General features: G+C 42.2%; 1 long non-coding RNA gene across 2 annotated transcripts; it reads left to right on the forward strand.

Moving 5' to 3' along the window:
• The first annotated feature begins 977 nt into the window (after window positions 1-977).
• Window positions 978-10,062, forward strand: LOC124654754. 2 transcript variants are annotated; one of them, XR_006988453.1, is made up of 7 exons: window positions 978-1,418; window positions 2,816-2,967; window positions 5,630-5,757; window positions 6,357-6,524; window positions 8,493-8,576; window positions 8,726-9,062; window positions 9,713-10,062. It is a non-coding gene; the product is annotated as an uncharacterized LOC124654754 (long non-coding RNA). The 2 variants fall into 2 exon arrangements; XR_006988452.1 differs by having other exon boundaries at window positions 8,760-9,062.
• The last annotated feature ends 475 nt before the right edge of the window (window positions 10,063-10,537 follow it).

The following is a 10,537-nucleotide window of genomic DNA, read 5'->3' on the forward strand; positions in this document are numbered from 1 at the left end:
CTAGGCCTAATGAGGGGATGCACGACGGCGAGTGGGACGCGGCACCGGCCAGGACGCGATGGCGCCGCTCCTGGCCCTTTCCCCCGGTCGATTTCTCGTCGTGACCGGTGGACGAGCGCCTGGACGCGCCCTTTCCGTCGCATCTGTGCGGGTGCGGCCGTCCAGCGGCACCTTCGGTCGATCAGGATGAGGCCGCCGTGCTGCAGTTCGTCACCCATCTCCAAGGACCAGCCGCACTGCCGTTTCCGCGCCTTGCTACGGAATGTTGACGTCCAGGTAAACCAAAGATTAAAACAAACGGAAATCATCTTCTTCACCTAATTCAGTTTGACTGAAAATTTGTTTCTTGGCATAGCAGCAGGAGCGGGAGCGACACTGCCTCGGTGCAGTACGACTGCCAACAGGAAAGGGGGAGGGGAGATGAAGAAGGAAGAGGGCGGCGCCGCTATCATGGCCACCAAGGCATGATGAGCTCTGGCATGGAAAGGTCATTCTTTCTCTTTGGCGCGCTGCTGCCTGATGTTCTTGCTGTTTAGTTTTGCTTTGTCTTTCACCATTAGGGCTCTGATATAATTAGAAAGATGCGTGTCTGTTTGGTGTTTTGTAATTTATCCTAGTGGCATGATTCATGGAAATAGATGCGTGAAGGAGTGCTTGTTCGTTTCCCCTGGTAGGATAGTGGCTTTTATCTTTGTTGTGGTGATGTAAATATATAAAACCTCTAAGTCCTCTTGAACGCTAGCAGTAGGCGGCGCCCCTCCCCCTGCTTTTTTTGTTTTGCTTTTGGCTTTTGAGCCGCTGACGCTGTATTTCGTTATCTGGTGGTAATGAAATTCGATCCAGAGGTATCGCTTGGAAAAAAAAGATGCGTGAAGAAGATAGTCAAATGAGCATTTGCAATTAATTCCAGTTCATAGTTCAGCTACTAGGAATGCATGTCTTGTGATAATGTAGTACATCTACTAGGACTTTAACTTGATGCAACAAATTTAAGTTGAAGAATATATCAGATGCAAACAATCCGAATAGTGGTCATTCTTTTTATTCCATGATCTGGGTAATAAATGAGATAGAGTTTCTATGTTATGATTCGGATCATAGTATATTTATATTGGATATTTTTTGTTAGCAAACTTTTGTTATGTGCACCTAATTAGTTCAATAAATTGAAGTGTTTAATAGTACTAGTTTCCTGACCGTTTGCTCTAATTAGTTAGCTGAAACCTTAGGTTGGTGAAACAAGATTAAAGTTTGTTTTTTTTGTAGGTGGACAATGTTGCTGGCCCCGGCTTTGACTACCTCGACGATGACAGTTAAATTCCGACTCGGCTGCAAATCTCTTGCGAGTTCCTCGGTTCATCCATCTGTTCTCCGGCTCCCTTTGTTCTCTATGATGCCACAGCCATCAAATCGTGGCGGTAATATGCCCCGGCTGTTGAGCTGATGGCCTACATTTTTCCGCGCACTGAACATTTTTAACTGTTTGGAGGGTTAGTGTCTAGAAAGTCTTCGTTTTTTACAATGCAGTGGGCTTGTCAGTGATTGGCAGAATCTATCAATTTCAGGGTATTGGATTCTGTTCACGTAACCATATTGTTTTTTCTTAGTTCAGTTTTCATGGTTGCCTCATTAAGGTTGCTTAAGTCCTATGGATTGAATGGTTGCCCCTTTGTTTGATGGCCTAGTTGCCTTGATTAGGATTTAGACTAGTTTTGGTGAATCCGGCGTGTAACTTATTTGAGCGTTGAGTAATAGTTCCCTTTGATTTTTTGCAACTTAGTAAGTAGCACTATTCCTGTTGCTCTTTAGCACTGTGCTGACAAAAAGAATTCTATCATGCTCATGCCCTTAAACTTGGTGTAAACTCTTGTCTTCCCCACTACCTTAAGATTGATGTTGAATCTCTTAATGTTTAATTTCTGTTCTTCATCTTCTCATGTATGTTATGATTTTCTAAAATAATTTAAGCAGAAAGTTGAACTATTGATTATACGATTCACAGGGCAGTTTTAAATCACTATGTTGGGAGAGTTCACCCTGTGGTTGCTGTATAGTTTTAAGAGCTTACCTGGTAGATGAGTTGTTTCTACTTTTGAGTGGCATAAAGTTACGTGCAAGTTCGATACTCTATATTTGAGTCAGCAAAGTTATATGGAAATTGTTAGATATAATAAGAAATTATTTTCTGTCGTGAAGTTGAGTTTTCGGGGTCGGCTAGAGTTCCTCTAAGAGGACCTGGATGTTTGTATCTTAACTTGACATCTCATCTATTTGTATTATAGTTGCTCTAAGAGTTAACTATAGACAGTAATTAGAATTTTGCCAGACTGCTGTTGTGCCACGTCTCCCAATGGTTGTATTGTTTCAATGGATGGCAGATGCACATGCAGGCAACAAACTGTCGCTGCGAAATAAAGTGTTTAGCTACTGTTGTCTTGTTAATTCTGCATCATTTCCAGTTCATAGTTCAGCTACTAGGAATGCATGTCTTGTGATAATGTAGTACATCTACTAGGACTTTAACTTGATGCAACAAATTTAAGTTGAAGAATATATCAGATGCAAACAATCCGAATAGTGGTCATTCTTTTTATTCCATGATCTGGGTAATAAATGAGATAGAGTTTCTATGTTATGATTCGGATCATAGTATATTTATATTGGATATTTTTTGTTAGCAAACTTTTGTTATGTGCACCTAATTAGTTCAATAAATTGAAGTGTTTAATAGTACTAGTTTCCTGACCGTTTGCTCTAATTAGTTAGCTGAAACCTTAGGTTGGTGAAACAAGATTAAAGTTTGTTTTTTTTGTAGGTGGACAATGTTGCTGGCCCCGGCTTTGACTACCTCGACGATGACGGTTAAATTCCGACTCGGCTGCAAATCTCTTGCGAGTTCCTCGGTTCATCCATCTGTTCTCCGGCTCCCTTTGTTCTCTATGATGCCACAGCCATCAAATCGTGGCGGTAATATGCCCCGGCTGTTGAGCTGATGGCCTACATTTTTCCGCGCACCGAACATTTTTAACTGTTTGGAGGGTTAGTGTCTAGAAAGTCTTCGTTTTTTACAATGCAATGGGCTTGTCAGTTGATTGGCGTAATCTATCAATTTCAGGGTATTGGATTCTGTTCACGTAACCATATTGTTTTTTCTTAGTTCAGTTTTCATGGTTGCCTCATTAAGGTTGCTTAAGTCCTATGGATTGAATGGTTGCCCCTTTGTTTGATGGCCTAGTTGCCTTGATTAGGATTTAGACTAGTTTTGGTGAATCCGGCGTGTAACTTATTTGAGCGTTGAGTAATAGTTCCCTTTGATTTTTTGCAACTTAGTAAGTAGCACTATTCCTGTTGCTCTTTAGCACCGTGCTGACAAAAAGAATTCTATCATGCTCATGCCCTTAAACTTGGTGTAAACTCTTGTCTTCCCCACTACCTTAAGATTGATGTTGAATCTCTTAATGTTTAATTTCTGTTCTTCATCTTCTCATGTATGTTATGATTTTCTAAAATAATTTAAGCAGAAAGTTGAACTATTGATTATACGATTCACGGAGGCAGTTTTAAATCACTATGTTGGGAGAGTTCACCCCGTGGTTGCCGTATAGTTTTAAGAGCTTACCTGGTAGATGAGTTGTTTCTACTTTTGAGTGGCATAAAGTTACGTGCAAGTTCGATACTCTATATTTGAGTCAGCAAAGTTATATGGAAATTGTTAGATATAATAAGAAATTATTTTCTGTCGTGAAGTTGAGTTTTCGGGGTCGGCTAGAGTTCCTCTAAGAGGACCTGGATGTTTGTATCTTAACTTGACATCTCATCTATTTGTATTATAGTTGCTCTAAGAGTTAACTATAGACAGTAATTAGAATTTTGCCAGATCGCTGTTGTGCCACGTCTCCCAATGGTTGTATTGTTTCAATGGATGGCAGATGCACATGCAGGCAACAAACTGTCGCTGCGAAATAAAGTGTTTAGCTACTGTTGTCTTGTTAATTCTGCATCATTTCGTGTTCATAGTTCAGCTACTAGGAATGCATGTCTTGTGATAATGTAGTACATCTACTAGGACTTTAACTTGATGCAACAAATTTAAGTTGAAGAATATATCAGATGCAAACAATCCGAATAGTGGTCATTCTTTTTATTCCATGATCTGGGTAATAAATGAGATAGAGTTTCTATGTTATGATTCGGATCATAGTATATTTATATTGGATATTTTTTGTTAGCAAACTTTTGTTATGTGCACCTAATTAGTTCAATAAATTGAAGTGTTTAATAGTACTAGTTTCCTGACCGTTTGCTCTAATTAGTTAGCTGAAACCTTAGGTTGGTGAAACAAGATTAAAGTTTGTTTTTTTTGTAGGTGGACAATGTTGCTGGCCCCGGCTTTGACTACCTCGACGATGACGGTTAAATTCCGACTCGGCTGCAAATCTCTTGCGAGTTCCTCGGTTCATCCATCCGTTCTCCGGCTCCCTTTGTTCTCTATGATGCCACGGCCATCAAATCGTGGCGGTAATATGCCCCGGCTGTTGAGCTGATGGCCTACATTTTTCCGCGCACTGAACATTTTTAACTGTTTGGAGGGTTAGTGTCTAGAAAGTCTTCGTTTTTTACAATGCAGTGGGCTTGTCAGTGATTGGCAGAATCTATCAATTTCAGGGTATTGGATTCTGTTCACGTAACCATATTGTTTTTTCTTAGTTCAGTTTTCATGGTTGCCTCATTAAGGTTGCTTAAGTCCTATGGATTGAATGGTTGCCCCTTTGTTTGATGGCCTAGTTGCCTTGATTAGGATTTAGACTAGTTTTGGTGAATCCGGCGTGTAACTTATTTGAGCGTTGAGTAATAGTTCCCTTTGATTTTTTGCAACTTAGTAAGTAGCACTATTCCTGTTGCTCTTTAGCACCGTGTCTGACAAAAGAATTCTATCATGCTCATGCCCTTAAACTTGGTGTAAACTCTTGTCTTCCCCACTACCTTAAGATTGATGTTGAATCTCTTAATGTTTAATTTCTGTTCTTCATCTTCTCATGTATGTTATGATTTTCTAAAATAATTTAAGCAGAAAGTTGAACTATTGATTATACGATTCACAGGGCAGTTTTAAATCACTATGTTGGGAGAGTTCACCCTGTGGTTGCTGTATAGTTTTAAGAGCTTACCTGGTAGATGAGTTGTTTCTACTTTTGAGTGGCATAAAGTTACGTGCAAGTTCGATACTCTATATTTGAGTCAGCAAAGTTATATGGAAATTGTTAGATATAATAAGAAATTATTTTCTCGTCGTGAAGTTGAGTTTTCGGGTCGGCTAGAGTTCCTCTAAGAGGACCTGGATGTTTGTATCTTAACTTGACATCTCATCTATTTGTATTATAGTTGCTCTAAGAGTTAACTATAGACGAGTAATTAGAATTTTGCCAGACTGCTGTTGTGCCACGTCTCCCAATGGTTGTATTGTTTCAATGGATGGCAGATGCACATGCAGGCAACAAACTGTCGCTGCGAAATAAAGTGTTTAGCTACTGTTGTCTTGTTAATTCTGCATCATTTCGTTCTTATAGTGATATTCCCTTATTAGTTTAATCTTCTGATGTTTTTTTCCTCCATGCTTCTGTTGACTTAGACTTGGCAGCCAGCCCGGGAATGAGCTGACTAGTACTGTCATTATTATGCTACGTCCTAGATGGAAGTTCAAGTCCCTGTATGGCAGAGTTCCTTGTGCAATACACTTTGCCTTCTACGGCATTTTAGGTGAGTTTACGGTTCCCCCCTTGCCATCTGTGCATGCTCTGTGATACTGTGTCTCGATGACTCTGCTGGTTAAGATTTAATGTTGGTGGTGTTATGATTTCTAAGATTTGGTTATGGTACTTGTACAACACCGCGTGGGTTTATTATTCTGTGGTGTATCCAATAGTAGTTGTGTTTATGGGCAAAATATAGGTGGGGTGATGAAAAGGGCATATGATCTCTCCTGTTTTGCTAATCGGTTATATGATATATACACATAATAGAGTTTACCCAAACGAAACACTCCGGCTTCATAATTGGAATGAATTGAGGTCCAGGACCTGGAACCTCTCTGGAATACATTTAGCATTTTGGAATCTTGACTAACGGGATTTTTTTTATGTAGTATTCTGAGCATAAATTCTTTTTGGGTGCTTAGCTAGTGTTATTTTCCAAGAGCTTTTTCTGGTATATTGAAATTACGAGATGGAAGTTGCTAGCTGTTGATTGAATTCATTTGTTTTGTTCATGTGAAATGATCTTGTTGGTGAGATGTTGTCCACTTTCCAGAGTTGTGTTTTCCGACGAATGAATCACTTATTCTCTGTGTTTTGTTGTAGGATGGAATTTCTTGTTGGTGGCGAGATGGATAAGGGACGTCTGGATCCGTTTCTTTGTTGGTTGGATGGCATCCTAGCTAATCACAGTGGTGAAGATGAAGTCAGGTGAGACAAGATGACTTCGTCCACTCAGAACGTCTCCGGTGGCAAGAACGGCTACAGCTCGTAGTAAGGTGCCTCTTGGTGCCTTTTTTTGTTGCCTGAATGATGATTGTGTTGTTGCTCATTTCGGAAGATGGATTTATGTCCCTAAATTGATTGTTGCCTGACATGGAAATTGTTTCATCAATTACATCTTTTAGTAATAAAAGAAACATGGTTCTAGTTCTAGCTATAGAACATGGTGAGAAAAGATTTATGCTACACTTGATCGTAACATACAGTTGTAGCTTGATTTGGTTGCAGTTGTAGGGTCATTTATATTGGTAAGATGCAGGATAGCTTTAGATTAGCTTGCCTATTTCTATGAATTTGACTTCAACTAGAATTATATTTCATGTTTAAACAACAATGTTAATGCACTATACATTGATGGTGATATCAGCATGCATATTGAGTTATTTTTTTTCGAGAAAACGCAAAAAGCCTTTGCGTTTCATTTCATTGAAAAGGAGGGGAACATAGGTTTATCAGTTACAACCCGCGGAAGGGGCAGAACAGGGAGCAAGCAAAAAACAAGCAGAAAATCAGTGTACATCCCAGGTGTTCGGCAAGACGACGCGCAGGCCTCGTGCCCCAGCTCTTGCCCAGGTGCTTGCCTCATCACGGATCTTGGTGACCACGCCAGGGACGGAGGGGGTTGCGCCGTCGAAGACGCAGCCGTTGCGTTCTTACCAGATCATCCACGGAATGAGGAGTGTCATCGAGGCGAGACCCTTGCGCAGGGTTTTGGGCGTTGCTTGCCGAGCATGGAGCCACCAGGAGAGTAAGGTGTCATCCTGAGCTGGTGGCCTGCAGGTGGCACGCAGCCAGGAGAGGATCTCAACCCACACCTGACGTGCGAAGCTGCAGCCGGTGAAGAGGTGCTGTATCGTTTCCATCTCTTGGTCGCAGAGCAGGCATTTGGCATGGTGCGGTAGACCCCGTCGTTGCAGACGCTCGGCCGTCCAGCATCTGTCCACGTGTGCCAGCCCAATGGAAGAATTTGACGCCGTGGGAGCCCAAGTCTTCCGGGTAAGCTGCCGAGCATCGCAGCAGGGGATCCATGGAATGCGGCTCGTAGCAAGAACTAGCTGAGTAGGAACCATTGCTGGTCCACTTCCACACCATGGTGTCGGCCTGGTCAGATAGCTGGACGTGCTCGAGCCTCCTCCAGAGCAACAGATAGTCGCCAATCTCCTCGACGCCCAGGGTGCCATGTATGTCCCGGACCCAGCGGCGGTTTTGCAGGCCTTGAGCGACAGTAGTGGTGCGCCGCCGGCGTTTGGGGATGCAGGCGTATAGGCGAGGCAGGATCTCACTGACGGACCTGCCGTCGATCCAACGGTCCTCCCAAAACTGCGTCGAGCGTCCATCGCCGAGGCATGATCTTACTGATGTTGCGGAGGCGAAGAAGAGGGCACGCTCCTCGGCGGGAAACTGCAGGTCAAGCCCATGCCACGCCTTCGACGTGTCAGTGCGGCTGAACCAGAGCCACCTTAGGCGCAACGCAAGGCCGGCCTTGGCCATGCTCTGGACGCCAAGCCCGCCATATTGGATGGGGCGGCAAACCCTGCTCCAATTAACGTGGCAGCTGCCACCGTTTGCTTCCTTACGTCCTGCCCATTGAGTTATTGTCTGGACACATTAGCATGTACTTGTTTGTCGATTGGATCATGTCTCTATTGGTTTCGCTGGCAGGCCTGACATTTTTCTTATGGAATATACATGGTTTCTCACTTTCTCTACCTATGGAACTTGACTGAAAATCAACTTTTATTTTTGTTGAACTTTATATACAGGTTTTAGTGTAAATGCTCTTAAGGTAGGATCATTTGAATTAAATGAGCTTGCCTTGGAATTGATAGCTTCATGTTTTAGTTAGCTCCATGTTAGCAAATGTACCTAGTGTACCAGATCAACTTGAATACGATTTGATGTCATGATTTTGGTCCTATTTCTTGGATTGCGAATAACCGACGAACTTTGCACTGGCAGGAAATGCTTCTCCGTGTTGCTGGCCTACCGATGGTTGATAACTGCATGGCTTGATACAACAGATGTGTCGTTGCTTATGGGAAGGTAGTTATGAAGGTTTTTGTTTTATTTGTTGGCCATGAAAAACTGAATGCATGCCTTTTAGTTATATAGTTTCTTGTGATGATTCAGTTGCCAAGTAGCTCTATTTCTATTGTTTTCCTAACTAGAATTTCTCTTTTGTGCATATCTAGAGTGGACTGAAATGTGGCAACTTCACTTTGGCAGATCCTTGGGTGGAGGTGACCAAGGAGACGTGTGACAAAGCAAAGGGCATGGCGATTCGGTCCGGGCAGTTCCGTCTTAAGCAGTGCTGCTGCCATTGGGCTCGCTGGCTGCGTGGTGGTAGGATCGGATGGCTCTCGACCTCCGGACTCCGCCACTCGGTAGTGGCCACCGCCATGTTGCTAAACTGGGCGTGGACCGGCTGTAGCTGCTTGAGGAATGGGACAGCCTGGACACGTGGGGCACCAGCCCGGAGCCTGACATGGAGGTTATCAGGTCTGACCCCGAGCTCAGCCTGACCAGAAGGTATGTTAGCTGCTCGCCTCCACAATCACTCTAAGATAGCCCCTTTTTTCCCGTTCTGGTGTGCTCTACCATGCTCTATCCTCTATCTAGTATTCTAGTTGTAAATTAGCTTGTTCCAGTTGAAAACAAATTAGTTCTTTTTCTGATTCTTTGATATAGTATTTGAATGGTTAAGTAAAACTTGACAGCAGAAATGTATTTATTTGCGCCCCTGGTGGCTGCCAGACCATACCATTGATGGTATCAATACTGTAGCCACTTGTGTTTCCTATAATTTTGAGTAGCACTGGAAATGATGTTCATGTAGCTTTGCTTGGATTTGTTTGGTCGCATCTAGTTTACTGAAATATTCCTGGTTGTTAAGCCAAAATATTTGTGGAGAAGTCAGACATGTGCTGATTAACCACTACAGAGCATTCATGATTTCAAGTTTCTAAATATTTCTAGTTTGATTTGTTGATTATTTCCGTATGCATCACATTGTATGTTGTCTTTGTTAATATATTGTTGGGTCACCATCTTAGGAGTTTATTGAAGCTACAAACGGGCCAGGTGTTACTTTTTTTTGTTGCAGAGTTGGATGGATCTTGTTGGTTTCAAAGTTGTGTTGTCCGATGAATGAATCACTTATCCTCTGCGTTTTGTTGTAGGTTGCATCCATGAGTGCATCGCAAGAAAGTTGATAAATTTGGTAAGGCTTCCGGTGGCGAGATGAGAATGGACGCCCAGATCCATTTTCTTTGTTGATTGGATTGCGTCCTAGCTACTCGCAGTGGTGAAGAAAAAGGCATGTGAGACAAGAAATGGCTGGCGTTCGTCTCTTGCTGCTTAGTGACCTAAGATGTCTAGAATCAGTGTTGCTTGATTACTACTGGGTCTGTAACTGGATGCTGATTGTATTTTGAAGCTGCACATGTACCACTTGTATAGGAGAACAATTTGTGCAGGGCGTGTATAGTATTGGAAAGTCATGCTGTGACTTGGTGTCCCGTCTTATGTCCTGTTGGTCCGATTTGATTTTACGTGTTAGACGGGGACAGCTGTCATCAAATATTTGCCAACACTAGTTTGTTTTCTTTTCTCCGTCAAGTAAGCTTAAGTAGGAATGAACAGTTAATATTTATGCTTATCATATGTGTGTATGTTAAAGTTGTATTTCATCCCGAGTGATTTAAGTATATTAGTCATGGTCTAAGTATCTGTTGGTTTTCTCGTATAAAAAAATCGAGTGACTTTGTCATCCTTGTTTCCCGGAGTCTTGCTTTTATTGGTCCCAAACAGTTGTAGGAGAATGGATCGAATGGCAATCTACTGAAAACCTTAGCGAAATGAATATTGTATAGAAGGAAAAATAGAAGTCTGTCCAACTTGTTAAGGGAACTAATCACGACATTCTATCCTTCATAGAAATAAAAAAATGGTTTGGTAAGCTAAAACATCTTATATTAGTGTCTCGAGAAAGTATTATATTAGGG

This window comes from Lolium rigidum, chromosome 5 (genome assembly GCF_022539505.1).
Source record: "Lolium rigidum isolate FL_2022 chromosome 5, APGP_CSIRO_Lrig_0.1, whole genome shotgun sequence".
Taxonomy (NCBI): Eukaryota; Viridiplantae; Streptophyta; class Magnoliopsida; order Poales; family Poaceae; genus Lolium; species Lolium rigidum.